This window comes from Bidens hawaiensis, unplaced genomic scaffold (genome assembly GCF_021521415.1).
Source record: "Bidens hawaiensis isolate Kalapana, Puna unplaced genomic scaffold, B.hawaiensis_p1.1 tig00040459_1, whole genome shotgun sequence".
In the NCBI taxonomy this organism is placed as follows: Eukaryota; Viridiplantae; Streptophyta; class Magnoliopsida; order Asterales; family Asteraceae; genus Bidens; species Bidens hawaiensis.
Window position 1 is genome coordinate 132,098 of NW_027497131.1, and position 19,385 is coordinate 151,482.

The 19,385-nt window shown below is 38.6% G+C and overlaps 1 non-coding gene across 1 annotated transcript; it reads right to left on the minus strand.

The window, feature by feature from the left end:
- Positions 1-9,536: 9,536 nt before the first annotated feature.
- On the minus strand, positions 9,537-9,641 carry LOC143592066 (small nucleolar RNA R71). The gene has a single exon (XR_013145845.1). It is a non-coding gene; the product is annotated as a small nucleolar RNA R71 (small nucleolar RNA).
- Positions 9,642-19,385: the final 9,744 nt, after the last annotated feature.

Here is a 19,385-nt window from a genome sequence, read left to right on the forward strand (position 1 = left end):
TTGACCTTTTATTTTTTTATACATGCTGAAGGTACAATTATTAGAGGTTAAAACAAAGAATACACTAGAATTATGTTACAAAAATAATGTACAGGTTGCTTCTGTTTTTCTTTTATTGAATGATTTGTTTGTCTTAAACTTGCGTATTTGAAGTTTTAAATAAATTAATGATATTATGGTCCCTTAATAGTGTCACGTGTGTTTGAACAATCTATACGTTACACTCGTGCGTTTCCGCTTAAGCAGGGTGTTACATTTTGGCTAACAAGGTGAAATACCTTAAACAGGATTGGAGACCTTTAACATCTTATCTTCTGATCTATCTCAATTGGATGAACTTTTAGAATCGAGGGATCTGTCGGAAGAGGAGCTTTGGACGCATGGAAAGTAAAACAGCTTATTAGAATTGACAGATTACAAAAGCAAAGATCTAAAGCAGATGCCTAGTGTTAAATGGGCTGCATTTGGCGATGACAAACTCCTTTTACTTTAAGGGGCTAATTAAAAGAAAAGAGATTAAAAACAGGATATATGTGTTGGTTTTATACGGGATGTGGATAAATAATCCTAAAATTATCAAGAGGGAAGCCCATAGTTTCTTTGCTAATGTTTAAGGAACCGAAGACAGTTAGACCAAAGTTGGTGTACTCTGGCATCAATCATCTGTATGATAATGATGCAGCCTCTGTAACTGTTCTTTTATCTCCGGCGAAGAAAGTTGGTGGCTCCGACATCAATTGTCTCTCTGACAACGATGCAGCTTCTTTAATGGTTCTTCTTTTCTCTGGTTGAGATTAACCACACGGTGTGGGAATGCGCGATGATCAGGCTTGGGCCCTGAAGGTTTTAATTTCCAGATTATCAAACATCTTTGGGATTTGCTTGGTTCGGACTTCGTCTCGGTCTTAAAAAGTTTTTATGACTCGGGATCCTTATCGGCATATTGTTGTTTGTCTTTAATCTCCTTGTTTTCCAAAGTGAACGATCCTTCGGATTTTAATGATTTTTTGTCTAATCAATCTAATCGGGTCTATTAGTAAGGTTATCTTCGCGGTACTTGCTAATAGGCATGAATTAGTGTTGAACTCGATTATCTCATATGTCCAATCTGGTTTTCTAAAACAAAGAAACATTATTGGCGGGCTTTTGATCGCAAATGAACTAATTGCTGGGGCGAAGAGGTGAAATTCAGTTTCTTACTTTTCAAAAACGATTTTGAAAAGGCGTTTGATCGTATTATAAGTTGGGCATTTATTGACTCAATTCAGGAACAAATGAACTTCCCTCCCTTATGTAGAAGGTGGATCATGAGAATTATATCCTCAGCCATGTCATCGGTTCTTGTGAACGGTGCTCCTTTCGCATTCCAGTTTCAAACAGGTGTTCGTCAAGGAAACCCGTTATCACCTTTTTTGTTTATTATTGGTAGGGCTGTAAACGAACCGAACAAACACGAACAAGGTCTTGTTTATGTTCGTTCGTTAAGAAAATAATGTGTTCACGAACGGTTCACGAACACTTACCGAATGAGATTTTATGTCCACGTTCGTTCATTAAGGAAATTAATGTGTTCACGAACGGTTCACAAACACAAACGAACACAAATAAAATCGACAGAGCCTAGAGATTGAGACCGATGCATTAATCAATGTGAATAATGAACGTCTTTAAATGAATTGAATGAACACAAACATAGGCATGTTCGTGTTTGTTCATTTAACTTTAAAAGAACACGGACACTCAATAAAACAAATATTTATGTTCATGTTCGTTTATTTAAAAAGGGACATTTGTGTTCATTTGTTTAAAATCTAAACGAACATAACTAAAGAAAGATAAACCAGCATACATGAACAAATGTAAATGAACACAGACAAACATAAACAAACTTAAATGAAAACACTTAAATGAACACAAATTAATAAATATAAAGCCTTTAAGCAGATGACCTATCTAGATAATATTTAATTATTTTCTATTAATACATAAACGAACATAAATAAACAGACATAAGCGAACATAAATAAACGAACATAAACGAACGTTCATGAACATAAATGAACGAACAGAACATGTGTTCATGTACGTTTGTTAGTTAAACGAACACAAATTTTTTGTTCATGTTCGTTCGTTTACTAAATAAACGAACATAAACGAACTTCCTGCCGAACGATTCACGAATAGTTCACCGAACGTTCGGTTCGTTTACATGCCTAATTATTGGGATTGAGGCCTTTTCATGCATGTTTAAGAAGCCCGAAGTTGCGGCATATTCAAGGGTCTTTCACTCCCGAAGAATGCCCCGACAATTTCTCACCTCTTATATGCTGATGATGTTATTTTAGTTGGTGAACTAGGATAATAACCCGTGTTATACACGGGTGGAAAACATATCAAGAAACAATACAAAATGTAAAAAACATATTCAATCAACATAAATATTTGACATGAGTTTTTACCATAAGATATTACAAAAGATGTTAAACTATGTATATAACATAAAAAGAAAATACTTTATAAATAAATAATTCAGTAAATAAGGTTGATGACATGGAAGCCTATGTGGACAACCTAGGTAAAGGATATATGGACAAAGTTGTGTTGCTTTAATATATTAGTTAGATGTTGTTCTTTACAAAAATCGATTAAACACTAAAATATAAATCATATCTGATAATTGCAAACGATGAACATATTTGATGTTGTTTGGATTATGAAACCGACAAATCATGAAGAACCGGTTATAGATGAGGCGAAGAATCTGGTTACAAACGATGGGGAGCGTTATAATTTTTGAACGAAGCATGCGTCTTTTAAAGAAGAAACGATGAACAATTTAAACCTAGTAAATTTAATAAGTTTTTTTTAATTCAAACAATAATTAGAATAATTAATATCATAATTACATTAATAAGTTACAAAAATATAAAAGTCAATATCATTGATTAAAATTTTATTGTGAATATGTGGAAAATAGATTTATGGAAGGTTGATAACATGGAAGCCTATGTGGACATCCTAAGTGAAGGACATGTGGACAAAATTGTGTTGCTTTAATATATTAGTTAGATGTTGTTCTTTACAAAATTCGATTAAACACTAAAATATAAATCATACCTGATAATTGCAAACGATGAAAATATTTGATGTTGTTTGGATTATGAAACTGACAAATCATGAAGAACCAGTTATGGATGAGGCGAAGAATCTGGTTACAAATGATGGGGAGCTTTATGATTTTTGAACGAAGCATGCGCCTATTAAAGAAGAAAAGATGAACAATTTAAACCTAGTAAATTTAATAAGTTTTTTTTTTAATTCTAACAATAATTAGAATAATTAATATCATAATTACATTAATAAGTTACAAAAATATAAAAGTCAATATCATTGATTAAAATTTTATAGTGAATATGTGGAAAATAGATTTATGGAAGGTTGATGACATGGAAGCCTATGAGGACAACCTAGGTGAAGAAAATGTGGACAACATTGTGTTGCTTTAATATATTAGTTAGATGTGTTTATAAGGAGAATATCCTAAATATGACTCTCCTGTTGCGATGTTTTCATCTTGTTTCATGCCTGTAGATCAGCTATTCCAAATCTAACATTTTTGGTGTTCCTGCGAGTATGAGAGAAACACCAGCTTTTGCTAACTTAATCTGTTGCGATCCGGAAAGTGATCAAGGATGGCTCTCCCACAATATGGCTTTATAAACGGTGTGTTCGGTTGAACCAAGTTAAGCGGCGAAGTGATCAAGAATGGCTCTCCCAAATGAGTCATGTTTTGTTGATTGCCACGAATCGAGTCCACCAATATTGTTCACCAAACCCTAGCTAATACTTCTTCTTCATGCTCAGACCATGGTTTCGCCTGTTTTATGTCGTATCCTTTTCTCCTCTTTGTGGGGGTGGGCCCGGTGACTCTTTCAGATTCTTCGTTTGCCTGATTATGCGTTTCGTTTTTGTTTTGTCGGATTCATACGACTCTTGTTGTTGGCGGTAGTTATAGTTGGGGTGTCAGTATTTTTATATGTGTTGGTAGTGTTTCGGGTTAAACTACGGGTAGTATAACAAGCCAAAATATAAACAAAGGAAAAGTGGGATTATCCCACGTTGGATAAATACCAAATTGGCTTGTCCTAGATCGCTAGAAAGAAAAATTGGCGAAGGTGCGAAGCACCCGACGTGCATGTTCCCGCAAACGGACTCAGGCGAAATGCGATGGACGCAATGTGGCGCTTTGCACACTCGCATCACTACGAGCAGCTTGAGAGCCTCCATAGTAGCTTTGGTGGAAAACAAAATTTTTATTCTCATCACGCTACGTGACGGGAGGAAACAATCCTCATCACGATACGCGAAGGTTTATGATTATCTGGAAAAAAATTTTGGTCATCACGCTATACGACAGGTTCTCAGTTGACCCATCACGATACGCGGCGTGGTCCCTACCCATGTTTAATCGATATTTTACTCATACAAGATTTGGTTCAAAATGGAAAAACGGTTGAAAAATGATGTACTTGGAGTTTCAAACGGTCGAATAGTTTACCTTGTAATTCCATATAAATATAATTCCAACTCTAACTCAAAAGGTAACCCTAAAGTACATTAATAAGCATCACAAATGAACCAAATATCATGCATAAATAATGAACATTCAAATAGGAAGTTTGTACTTTGTATATGGAATTAATCAATTACAAAGGATGTAAAGAAACCAACTTTGGATTTGCAAGATACAAAAATGTGGGGAAAGCTTTGTCATTTCAACTTGAATAATTCGCTCGCTGGGTAAAATCATAAATAAAGATGAAATAAAATCTTTTTGATTTTTCGAAATTTATATTAGAGCACACTTAAAATATTTTTGTGTTTTTCATTTTTCAAACAAAACAACAAAAACAAAATACGAAAATGTAAATGCAATGAAAGTAAGACAATAAATCAGTACATATTTTTGTGAGTTCGAGCTAGGAATTATATTGACTTATGACATTCTAATCTACACTTCAATTTCGATCTTAGTATGCACATAAGCCAACGATGATTGCAGATATAATTATCCTCTTAAACTTTACACAGACTTGTCAGTAACTTTATTGTATGTTTAAGGTTCAATTAAGCACAAATCATATGTGGACTCCACCTATCAGTCATAACTTTTCTATCTCTTATACAGTGAAGTTTTCACTTGTACGTTTTTATCTTAATTATAAAATTTTATTAACTATGACTCATGCAAAAATAAAGCAGAACGTTAAAATTTTTCCTTAAGATCAGTATGAATCCACGCAGATAAGGTTCCATTTTAACAAAATAACAAAAAAAAAAAAAGTTGAAATTTTATAAAGCCTTAACAATCAATTTGGATAATCCTGTATTATCGTGCGGAGAAAGTCCAAGACTTTATACGAAACACCAAGTAAATAAAGCAGAATATTCAAATCTTAACTCTCAAGTCGGATATAACTATCATGCGGTAGAGAATCCAAGATTTGAACAAAAATAAAGAAAAAATTAAGTTGAATTTCTTTGCAAATAAAAAGAAAACTAAGCTGAATTTCTTAGCAAAATCTACGCATGCACACACAGTAATCATTTAAACTTTTGATTTTCAAATTAGATATAGAATCATGCGTCAAGATGTTATACTACTAGATTCGGCAATCGTTATGTTTATATCTTATTAGTACCTATATAGTCTGTCAAGCCTATCTTGCATATCATATAGCTGATCTTATGACACTTTTTCAATCTTATTTATTCATGTGCTAGATCCATCAATTCAATGTACTATCATTTTCCCTCTATGCTTCAAAAACTCATTTTGAGGTGTAGTTTTTCAATGTTTTTGAATTTTTAATATTTAAATGTTTTTGGATTTTAAATTTTATCTATACAAACAGAAAACACAATATTTTTTTTATTTTTCCCCAATTTCTCCCCCTAAAACATACAAAATAAAAGAAAAATTTAAATATAAAAAGAAAACTGTACAAAATAAATGATTTAACCAAGCGAATAAACTTCAGTCAAAGTTTTTAATCCATTTATACCAAGCAAGTATTTGAACGTGTTTTATCAAATGCCTAGTATAAAGTTCAACATTCTCAAAATCCGCTAAATGGGTCACTCGGGGATTTGACTAATACCTGGCACAAAGATAAACAGCAAACATAATGTCAGATAGAGATGCAGTTAAGTACATTAAAGAACCAATCATCACTTGATATAAGGTCGGATCAACTGTATCTTCCAATTCGTCTGGTGACAAATTGTGATCCACGGGTAGGGGTGTCGAGGGGACTTTTCCGGCAGCTATCTTGAATCGGCTCAAGACATCGTTTACATATTTTATGTGATGAATGAAGATTCCCGACTCAGACTGATGAACCTGCAACCCCAAGAAGAAGTTCATCTCTCCCATCGAACTCATTTCGAATTTGGTCTGCATAGTACTCTCGAACTCCTTGCATAGTTTGTCGTTCGTCGAGCCAAAAATGATATCGTCCACATAAATATGGACTAGGAGCAGATCTTCACCAATATTCTTGTAGAACGATGAACAATCCATAGTCCCCCGCTTGAAGCCACAATCCAACAAATGGTCAGCAAGTGTGTTGTACCAGGCTCTCGGGGCCTGGTGTAAACCATATAGAGCCTTGTTTAATCAGTAAACACGCTCAGGATAATCTGGATCTTCAAAACCGGGAGGTTGCTTCACGTACACCTCCTCGTATATTTCACGTTCAGGAAAGCTGATTACACATCCATCTGATAGACTTTGAAGTTCTTGAAAGCTGCATAGGCCAAAAAGATACGTATGGCTTCCAGTCGTGCTACTGGAGCATATACTTCAATGTAATCTATTCCTTCTTATTGGTTATATCCCAAGATGACTAATCGTGCCTTATTCCCCACGATCACCCCATGATCGTCTTTCTTACACTTATAAACCCACTTAGTCGGAATCGCTTTCTTGACTCTCTCGGGTTTATCTATCAAATCCCATACACCTAGTCTTACAAACTGCTGCAGCTCCTCCTGCATTGCCTCGACCCAAGATGATTCATTCAGTGCCAATGTGACACTGATAGGTTCTATCTAAGATAGAAAGTAGGTGTATTTCGCGATGTTGATAATTCCTGTTGCGTGCATGATGTAACAGAAAATTTACATCTTATTACATCGAATTATCTTCATATTTATCCCGAACTCTATACAAATTCATTATATTAGGTACTTATTTGAGTTATTTGTGAATTTGCAGGTCCGGGCGCCCGCTCGACAAAGAAAACACGAAAAGATGGCGTTTTGGAGGCAAAAACAGCAAACTGCCAGACCTGCATGCCCATGCCAGCCCGTGCATGGGACCGTGCCAACCAGGAAATGTGCCAGTGCAAGCCAGTGCATGATCTATTGCTGAAAAAAGTCAAAATAACCAGCCCGTGCTAGCCCGTGCCAGAACAGAGAAATCTGACTTTTTGGTCAGATTAAAGCCAATGGTTGACTTTCCACAAATAGGCACGGCCGTGCGTGCCCGTGCACCTGCCCATGCCAGACGTCCAAAATGCATAAATACACCTCCATTATCCTCATTTCAAGGGGGAGCCTTAGGGAAATTCTCTTAACTTGCTGGAAAATTATTGTGTGTTTGCTAGAGAGAATTCAAGGCTTCCATCTTATGTAATCATACATGCAAGTAGCATTCATCATTCATCTTAGTTTGCAATTTCTTGTTCTTAACAATGCTTTGTAAGACTACTTTGATTTTGTTTGTTGTATCAAGCCTTATGGGCTAATACTTTTGTTACTTAGATTATGTTGAAGCTTTTGCTTATGTGATATTTATCTATGCATGATTTTGACAAGTTGGTGCTCTTCAAGTTTATGACATGTTATTGAATAGAGTTTGATGGTTGAATGATTGTTTTAATTCCTAGTCTTGTTAGTTTGATAGATGTTTAACCATAATAAGTTGGAAAACTATGTGTTGAGCATTTGTTTATGAACTTAGTTTGTGTATGCATACTTTGTTTATATCATTAAGTTAGGAATGACTAGTGGAAACTAACTTGGTTATGAATTTTAACAAGCATAAAACCTATCACTTGATATTGGAAAATTGTATGGTGATAACATGATTCTTTGAGTTGGTTGATGTTTGCTAGAGATTAAGGCCATAATCCTTAGTTTATATTTTGCTAATTTGAAAGATTCATGTGTCTTAACTAGTGTTCTTGAACTTATCTATTTTACATGATTTTAGGTGGTTAGTTTGTTGTTTTCATGCTAGCTCTCCTTTGATTATGAGATTAGATAGTTTTGACAAACTTACTAATCTAAGGTTATTAACTTGTTGAAAACCCATCATGATATTTTGTTGCTAGTATTAGGTTGCCTTGATTGGAATTTGATATTGGTGCTTAATACATGATGTTTGTCATTATCATTGTTATTTTGTCACTAAGTTTAAGTGGATGCATAGTCTAAGTAGCTTTGTTTGGATTGATTATTTGTTATATTTTATTTGCTTTATCATTGTTGTGTGCTAGTTTAGTTACTTGAAAATTACATGGATTGTTTGTTTGGTTAAAATGAATTACAAAGATTTAGTATCAAAAGTTAGCCGTGTCCATGGATTTACACTCGGTTCTTACCAATACTTTGCTACAAACGATAGGTACACTTGCCTTTCGTGTGTGGTTTGGTTGTTGGTGAAAACCATTTTTAAAACCCGATTTGTGTGGAACGTTTATCAAAAATTACATATATATTCACAAACGTCAAGTTTTTGGCGCTGTTGCCGGGGAGACGGTGTTTTACTTTTGAAAACGATACGAGTAATTGATTTGCCTTGTTGATATTTTTGCTCTGTGTTATTTTAGTCTATTTCATTTTTATTCATCTTGTTTTATTTATATTATTAGTTATATTTTTAGGTAGTTTTCCGTGTCTTGTTTGTTTCCATTCCGCATTTCTTTTGGGTGATGCATTTCCACCACACCCGGTCCTAATCTTGTTTCCCCCCTTTCCGAACCCGAGCGACATCTTCGAGAAGGTTTGAGGAGAGCACGCGAGATTGCCGAGGTCATTGAAAACGAAGTTGTGGAGGACGACGTGAACCCTGAGGTTGAAGAGATGGCGGATCCGAACAATCAAGGTCGCATGGATGACTTCGCCACGCCGTCCCTCGATGGCTACGACAGCGGTGTTACGGAGCCCGAGATTACTGTGAGTTTCGAGATCAAGTCGAGTATTATTCATATGGTCGAAAATTCCGTTTCTTTCCATGGCCTCTCGAACGAGGAACCTCCTTCTCATGTTGCGCATTTCCTTCGATTATGTGCGACATTCAAAATTCAAGGGTGTACGGACGATGCCGTGAGACTCCAACTTTTTCCGTTCTCACTTCGCGGGGCTGCCTTGGAGTGGTTAGAGGCACTCCCTTCCAGTTCCATCACCACTTGGAACCAATTGGTTGAGCAGTTTCTGCTTCAGTACTTCTCACCCGATAAAACTGCAAGATGCCGGGAAAAAATCACTGGTTTTCGTGTTGATGATGATAAGTCACTTCATGCTACATGGGAGAGGTTCAAGGGCTTGTTGAGAAAATTCCCTCATCACGGTTTGAGTCGCGGTCTTCAGTGTCGTACGTTTTTTGATGCTTTATCCGGAGCATAGAAGCAGGCCGTTGATCAGGTTGCGGGAGGAGATTTCGGTAGGTGTACTCCCAATGAGGCGTTGAATGTCTTGGAGCGAGCTGCTAAGAAGATTTTTGCATATAATCCGCCGCGTAGTATTCCTTCCACTAATGGCGTTCTTCATGTCGATTCTAATACCCTTGTTTCCGCTCAGTTAGAAGCCTTGACCAAAAGATTTGACCAGATGCAATCCGATCTGGCTAAGTCTTGCTCTCGTTGTGGGGTGTGTGACGGGAAACACCAGACCAGTCAGTGCCAGCAAGCCATGGTGGTGGAGGATGTTGACTTTGTGGGCTGCCAAAACAATACCTACAGCAACTCCTATAACCCGGGATGGAGAAACCACCCAAATTTCAGTTGGAAAGATGGTGGTGGCAGTCAAAATCAGAATCAAAAGCCACCGGGGTTTGACCGAAATCCAAATTACCATAATCAACCCCATAACCAATCTTACCAGCAAAAGCCTCAGTTTCAGGGTTCCAGCAGTAGTGGTCAGTCTGATGGTGGGTCTAGTGTTGAAAATCTTTTGACTCAACTTTTGGCTAAAACCGAGAACTCAAACAAAATGGCTGAACAGAGGAACCTGAAGATTGATGAGACTCTCCAGAGACACGATCTCGAGTTGAGGAATCAGAAAGCGTCCATTCAGACCATTGAGAATCAGGTTGGACAGATTGCTCAGCTCATCTCTACAAGACCACAGGGTAGCCTTCCGAGTAATACCGAGACTAATCCACGAGCTGAGGCTAAGGCGATTACCCTGAGGAGTGGTAGATCCACCATTCCTATTGATGCATCAGTTTCCACACCAAAACCGATTACCGATGAGATCGAGATTGAGATTCCTGGTGAGGTGCAACCGAGGTTAATCCCAGAAAGTACCGCACAAACCAGTAAGCCAGTCAGGACTTATGTTCCTCCCATTCCATACCCATGCCGTTTGAAGAAGCAGAAGATGGAAAAGCAGTACGGGAAATTCTTAGAACTTTTTAAGCAGCTTCACATTAATCTTCCGTTTCTCGATGCGTTGAAAGAAATGCCTAAGTATGCGAAGTTTCTGAAAGACGTCCTCTCAAGTAAGAAAAAATTAGAGGAGCTTTCTTGTGTGACTTTGAATGAGGAGTGTTCTGTCGTCCTTCAGAATAAATTTCCCAAAAAATGACCGATCTGGGCAGTTTTACCATTCCATGTTTGATCGGTAGTTTGTCGGTTAGTAACGCTTTAGCCGACCTAGGTGCTAGCATAAACTTGATGCCTTATTCTGTTTTTGCAAAGCTAGACCTAATTGAGCCTAAGCCTACTCACATGAGCATTCAGCTTGCCGACCGCTCGGTGAAATACCCGAGGTTATAGTTGAGAATATGCTTGTGAAAATCGACAAATTTGAGTTTCCTGTTGACTTTGTGATCTTGGACATGGATGAGGATAAAAATGTATCACTCATCCTAGGTCGACCTTTCCTAGCAACTGCTAGAGCTCTCATTGATGTATGCACCGGCAGACTCACACTTAGAGTTGGAACGAGGAGGTGACCTTTGATATTGGGAGATCCATGCGCCACCCACATGATCATGATGACGTGCTATACATTGATACTGTTGATTCTTACGTTTGTGAGCACATACAGGACACGTGTGAGGAGTACTCTTTGGATACTCAGTTGTGTGTTGGAGGGATTTCTGACTTGGTCAGTGGACCTCTATTTGAGGAGTTGGTCTGTGGTGTGGACCACGAGCCTCCTGAATGTTTAGAGAGGATTGAGGATGTTGATCGCGTTGCCGAGCCTAAGGCAAAACCTTCTATTGTGGACCCACCATCTATTGAGCTTAAGGAGCTCCCGTCCCATTTGGAGTATGCCTTCTTAGAGGATGGGTTCCGCCTTCCTGTTATCATTTCTGCTAGTTTGTCGAGCGAGGAGAAGGTGAAGTTGCTCGCGGTTCTGAAGAGGCATAAGCACGCGATCACCTAGAAGATCATGGATATAAAAGGGATCAGTCCATCCTTTTGTACCCATAAGATCTTGATGGAGGAGGAGTACAAACCCGTGGTGCAGCACTAACGACGTCTCAACCCTAATATGCAAGACGTTGTGAAGAAAGAGGTCATCATGCTTCTCGATGCTGGATTGATTTATCCGATCTCTGATTCCCCATGGTTGAGCCCGGTGCAGGTCGTCCCGAAAAAGGGCGGTATGACGGTTGTTGTGAATGAGAAGAAAGAGTTGATTCCTACGCGTACCGTCACGGGATGGAGAGTTTGCATTGACTACCGCAAACTCAACGATGCCACGAGGAAAGACCATTTTCCACTCCCCTTCATTGCCCAGATGTTGGAGCGACTGTCAGGAAAGATGTTCTATTGCTTTATTGATGGTTTCTCGGGATACTTCAGATCCCCATGTCTCCTGAGGATCAGGAGAAGACGACATTCACATGTCCCTATGGCACATTCGCCTACCGGCGGATGCCCTTTGGACTGTGTAATGCCCCAGACACGTTTCAGAGATGTATGGTGGCGATTTTTCATGATATGATCGAGGACTCCATGGAGGTTTTCATGGATGATTTTTCTGTTTTTGGGAGTTCGTTTGATCATTGTTTGAAAAACTTGGAGAGAATGTTGGCCCGTTGTGAGGAGGCCAACCTTGTTCTTAATTGGGAGAAATGCCACTTCATGGTGAAGGAGGGCATTGTGTTAGGGCATAAGATTTCACAGGCGGGGCTTGAGGTTGATCGAGCCAAAGTTGACACCATTTCGAAGCTCCCGCCACCGAACTCGATGAAGTCTATTAGGAGTTTTCTCGGTCATGCGGGATTTTATCGGCGATTCATAAAGGACTTTTCCCAAATCGCCCACCCGATGACGAAACTTCTTGAGAAAGATTCCCTGTTTGTTTTCGCCTCCAAATGCCTTTCGGCGTTCGAATTGTTGAAGGAGAAATTGGTGAATGCCCCTATCATGGTTGCCCCCGACTGGTCCTTGCCTTTCGAGTTGATGTGCGATGCGAGTGACTTTGCAGTCGGGGCGGTTTTAGGTCAAAGGCGGGATAAGCATTTTCATCCGATTTATTATGCGAGCAGGACACTGAATGATGCGCAGGAGCACTACACGACCACTGAAAAGGAGCTCCTTGCTGTTATCTTCGCATTCGATAAATTTTGGTCATATCTTGTCCTTTCTGAGACCATTGTGTTTACGGATCATGTAGCCCTTTGCTATCTGTTCAGCAAACAAGATATGAAGCCGAGACTTATTTGATGGATTTTGTTGCTGCAGGAGTTTGACATTGAGATCCGTGACAAAAAGGGTGCTGAGAATGACGCGGCCGACCATCTCTCCCATCTTGAGTGCTTAGCTTCATCGGAACAAGTGGGGGTCCACATAAATGACAATTTCCCCCACGAGTTCCTCATGCATATCGAGACGCGTGATGAAGATCATCCTTGATTCACTGAAATTGCGAATTTTCTTGCTAGTGAGATCGTGCTTAAGGGTTTGACTCACCAGAAAAAGAAGAAATTATTTTTTGATGTCAAGCATTATTTTTGGGAGGATCCTTACTTGTTCCGTGTTGGTGCCGATCAGTTCGTGCGTAGGTGTGTGTATCGTGACGAGGCTCGAAAGATCTAGAAACACTGCCACGAGGGCCCGACCGGAGGACACCATGGAGCCACATCCACGGCGAAGAAGGTCTTTGATGCCGGTTTCTTCTGGCCAACCATCTTTCGTGATGCTCATGATATGGTGCAGTCTTGTGATGCTTTCCAAAGGGCGAGCAACATCTCATGACGAGATGAGATGCCCCAGCGACCGATTCAGGTCTGTGAGGTTTTCGATGTGTGGGGCATCGACTTCATGGGACCTTTCCCGACTTCTTTCAGCTACCGTTACATCATAGTGTCCGTTGATTATGTTTCAAAATGGGCCGAGGCGCAAGCCTTGCCCACAAATGATGCTAGGTCGGTGGTGAAATTCTTGAAGAAGTTGTTCTCCCGCTTTGGTGCCCCCAAAGCACTGATTAGTGACCGAGGGACACATTTCTGTAATGCCCAGTTGGAGAAGGCATTGTCCCGGTATGGTGTCCAACATCGCTTCTCTACACCACATCACCCGCAGGCGAGCGGACAGGTCGAGGTCACGAATCGGGGAATCAAGAGGATCTTGGAGAAAACGGTTAGTCAGAACCGTAAGGATTGGTCCGAGAAATTAGATGACACACTGTGGGCTTTCTGTACAGCCTACAAGACACCGATTGGTACGACACCTTTTAAATTGGTGTACGGGAAAGTGTCTCATCTCCCTGTTGAACTCGAGCATAAGGCATATTGGGCATTGAAAAGTGTGAATCTTGATCTTGCATGCGCGGGTAAAAACAGGATGGGTCAGTTGCATGAGCTTGAGGAGTTGAGAGGCCAAGCTTATGAGAATTCACGGATTTACAAGGAGAGGATCAAAAGGCTTCATGAAGCGCGGTTGAAGGACCACAAACCATTCCAAGCGGGCGATCGTGTTTTGCTTTACAATTCTCGCCTTCGTTTATTCCCCGGGAAGTTGAAATCCCTATGGTCCGGCCCCTTTATTGTGAGACAGGTGTTCGAGTACGGTACCGTTGAGATTGTCCATGAGGATGGACTCATCTTCAAGGTGAATGGTCACCGTTTGAAACACTATTTGGGTGAGCCGGTTGAGACTGTTTTGGAGGTTGTCGACCTCCACCCCATGATCTAGTGTTAGGAGTGTGAGTCTAGCTATCGACTCCGTCAAAATTTTGCATGTTTAGGACTTTGTAGATTTTGCGTGTTTGTTTTATTCTTGTTTGTTTTCGAAGAGTTAAGCTATCTTTGTAGATTTTGTGATTTTATTTATGTTTGATTTTTGTAGACTTTTGTTCAAGACTTTGGTTTGTGATGGATGCTATTTGGAATGATGGTATGGATTGTGTTTGTGTATTATGTTGGTTGGTATGGTTTGGTTTGTCTTGATTGATCCTTGCAGGTGGTTGTTATGGAGGTTTATTTGCGCAGTTGGCGTTACCCCCGGGTCTTCTTTGACCCTTCCGGGTCTCTTGTCTGGTAGCCTTGTGAGTTTTCAGGGGAGTTTTCTGTTCTCTCTTTTGCACTTACTTTTATAGTTTTTTGTTGTGCAACGAAGGCGTTGCACAATTCAAGTGTGGGGAGGGAATTTTATGAATTTTGTTTGTCCAAATGTAATTTTTTTTGCGAAACTCCTAAAATTTTTGTAGCAAATAATAACCACTAAGCAATTTTAATTCAACTTTAATTATTTTGTCAAAGCTTAAATCTTTAAGACATTCAAGCCAAAAATCTTTAAAAAGACATACCTTTAAGCATGACAAAGAGATTCACATTCTTACCTTGCAAAAGTTACCCATTCCGCCCGTTTCCGTGAGTTGGCCTCATCATTATTTTTTCTCATGTTTTTGCGGGCAATTGAGTGAGCCGGGTGATTATTGTAAGGTAGAACTTGTTTTTGGGATTGCATTTTAAAACCATATGCATATACATGGCATAAACCATTGAGGAATTTCGGATAAACCCTTTGTCTAGCCATTTTTCCACTTATATTTTCCTTACACTCATTATCCGCTTAGTAGCCCATGTTTAGCCTTTTCCCGTGTTTTTATACTTCACCCTATTTTTATCGCTACTTAGCCATATAACCTTTTATATTTTCATCCATTTTTGGTTAGAAACCCGGTTTGGCTAAGTTAGTTTATTTTTGTATTTCAATTTTGTTGTATTTTATTCACTTGGGAAAGCACAATGCTATCTTCCAAAGTGAAAAGTTTGTATATAAAGTTTACGTGGCAAAAAAAAAAAATCCTTATAAGAAAAGAAGAGAAAATTATAAAGTTAGTTCATCATATTTTAGGTGAAACTTGATTTCAAAGAGCAATTTTTGGTTTGTTAGCTCTCGGCCCGTTTAAACCATTTGATTTAGTTAGTTCGATTTTTTTTTGTAGCTAACTTAGTTCCGGATTTTCTAGCCGTTTAGCCACTATTCCCAAAAATTCCTCACCCTAACCCTAAGCCAAATTACAACCCTCAAGTACTCGTGTTTTATGCCATGTATGTGTCGGTTTGATTTGACCCTTAAACAATCCTATTCCTTGCTTAGTCATCGTCTTGGCATCGAGTATTCTCAACATGCACTATTACACGCATTATCACTAAATATAGCCGAGTGTATGAGTGAACATTGTGAGGATTGCAAGGTGGGAATGTGATAACAATTTGTAATGTTCTCTAGATTATGTCTTCATTCTTATTAGGCTTGTTTGAACATATATACAATGCTTACTTGATTTATTAAAGAATTGAATGATTATTGCTTGCGGGTTATTATTGCTATTGTGGAGTTTGTTTTATTTGCTTGAGGACAAGCAAAGTTCAAGTGTGGGGATGTTTGATGTAACACAAAGTGTACATCTTATTACATCGAATTATCTTCATATGTATCCCGAACTCTATGCAAATTCATTATTTTAGGTACTTATTTGAGTAATTTGTGAATTTGCAGGTCCGGGCGCCCGCCCGACAAAGAAAACACGAAAAGATGGCGTTTTGGAGGCAAAAACAGCAAACTGCTAGACCTGCACGCCCATGCCAGCCCGTGCATGGGACCGTGCCAACCAGGAAATGTGCCAGTGCAATCCAGTGCATGATCTAATGCTAAAAAAAAGTCAAAATAACCAGCCGGTGCATGCCCGTACCAGCCCGTGCATGCCTGTGCTAGAACAGAGAAATCTGACTTTTTGATCAGATTAAAGCCAATGGTTGACTTTCCACAAATAGGCACGGCCGTGCGGGCCCATGCATCTGCCCGTGCCAGACGTCCAGAATGCATAAATACACTTCCATTATCCTCATTTCAAGGGGGGAGTCTTAAGGGAATTATCTTAACTTGCTAGAAAATTATTGTGTGTTTGCTAGAGAGAATTCAAGGCTTCTATCTTGTGTGATCATCCTTGCAAGTAGCATTCATCATTCATCTTAGTTTGCAATTTCTTGTTCTTAACAATGCTTTGTAAGACTACTTTGATTTTGTTTGTTGTATCAAGTCTTATGGGCTAATACTTTTGTTACTTAGATTATATTGAAGCTTTTTGCTTATGTGATATTTATCTATGCATGATTTTGTCTAGTTGGTGTTCTTCAAGTTTATGACATGTTCTTGAATAGAGTTTGATGGTTGAATGATTGTTTTAATTCCTAGTCTTGTTAGTTTGATAGATGTTTAACCATAATATGTTGGAAAACTACGTGTTGAGCATTTGTTTATGAACTTAGTTTGTGTATGCATACTTTGTTTATATCATTAAGTTAGGAATGACTAGTGGAAACTAACTTGGTTATGAATTTTAACAAGCATAAAACCTATCACTTGATATTGGAAAATTGTATGGTGATAACATGATTCTTTGAGTTGGTTGATGTTTGCTAGAGATTAAGGCCATAATCCTTAGTTTATATTTTGCTAATTTGAAAGATTCATGTGTCTTAACTAGTGTTCTTGAACTTGTCTATTTTACATGATTTTAGGTGGTTAGTTTGTTGTTTTCATGCTAGCTTTCCTTTGATTATGAGAAGGTAGTTTTGACAAACTTACTAATCTAAGGTTATTAACTTTTTGAAAACCCATCATGATGTTTTGTTTCTAGTATTAGGTTGCCTTGATTGGAATTTGATATTGGTGCTTAATACATGATGTTTGTCATTATCATTGTTATTTTGTCACTAAGTTTAAGTGGATGCATAGTCTAAGTAGCTTTGTTTGGATTGATTATTTGTTGTATTTTATTTGCTTTATCATTGTTGTATGCTAGTTTAGTTACTTGAAAATTACGTGGATTGTTTGTTTGGTTAAATTAATTACAAAGATTTAGTATCAAAAGTTAGCCGTGTCCATGGATTGACACTCGGTTCTTACCGATACTTTGCTACAACCGATAGGTACACTTGCCTTTCGTGTGTGGTTTGGTTGTTTGTGAAAACCATTTTTAAAACCCGATTTATGTGGAACTTTTATCCAAATTTATATATATATTCACACACGTCAGTGCATATCCGCATAGCACCCACCGCGGAATCTTCAAATACATTAACATCAAGAGATACATTATCTTTATCACATACATTAGTGACCTGTCATTGCATTTTTACCCTGTCACTTACGTTACCAATAATCTGTTCCTGTGGGTGATTTGCATGAACCCTTAACAAAGGATTTGCAAGAACTGATACGATATCACCAAGATTGGTGATGTTCTCCTCGACTGTGTCTAAAGAAACTGTTTGTAACATATCTTCAGCTGGAATAACCTCGGACACTTCTTGAGCATCTTCCAAAGGTATAAAAGACAAGTCAACAAACTCAGTGTCATCGGAGGAATCTGAAACATCATTTGATGTTTCCGATTGAATAGATACATCGGCATCTTCAGAAGTAGAAGAACTTGGTCTTGAAATAATTGATCTTCCAAGTATGCTCGAACCAAGTCTTCAGTTTCGATTTCAGCCGACTGAGTAAACGAGTTAAATAAAGAATCGTAGTCAAAGATCCAGTCAGGCCCTTGAATGGTAGGAGGTGTGGTATAGCTTTGACAATCAACATGATATCACTCTTCCACACACCCCGAAGAAATATTAACCACTCGTTTCTAAGGTGAAGTGTACTCAAGAAAATAACCCTCGAATGCTTTTTCTTCAAACTTTCCGGAATCTTTCTTCAATACAGTGCATGGGCTCCCGAATGGTTCCAAATACTTTAAGTTAAGCTTTCGGTTATTAAGAAGTTCGTAGCTTGTTTTCTTGAACTTCTTAACCATGAGGACTCTATTCAATGTATAGCATGTAGTGTTCACAGCTTTATTCCAAAATTGGACCGTAAGCTTTGAATCCGCTAACATTGTCCTCGCCGCTTCGATTAACGTCCGATTCTTCCGTTCTAGCACACCGGTCTGTTGCGGTACATAAGGTGCACTAAATTCCCGATGTATTGCCTGTTGAATAAAAAAAACAAGCACGTTGTTCTTGAATTTCGTGCCGTTATCACTCCGAATTCGTCTCACTTTATGTTTGTAATGTGATTCGATCTTTGTGATAAGATTCTGTATTAAAACTGGCGTTTGGTCATTCATACTCATAAATAAGACCCACGAGTACCTCTAGTAATCGTCAGTCACCATTAAAAAGTAAAGGTCTCCCGCAATACTCGGATGATTCACAGGACCAAACAAGTCCATATGAAGTCGTTCAAGTGGAGTATCGATCGAATTCAGCATCTTACTCGGGTGAGACTTCTTTTTATGTTTACCCTTCTTACGGACAATGCAATGGTCATTCAGTTTGAAGTTCTTGAGGGAAACACCATCCACTAAGTTATTCACAATCAAATGATTCACCTTGCGAATATGGATGTGACCCATACGCCTATGCCAGAATCGTGTCTTTCTCGGTTGCTTTCGAGATAAAACACGTCTCAGAAGGTGTAGTAGATACTTTAAGTCCCATGTCTAAGACATAAATATCATTTGATCGAGGTGATCGCATGACTACCATGTCTTCAGGAATTGTGAATCCCGGTTGAAGGATTACACATTCCTTGTCGGCGAGCAAGGTAGTGTACTTCTTATCACAAATCTGAGAGACG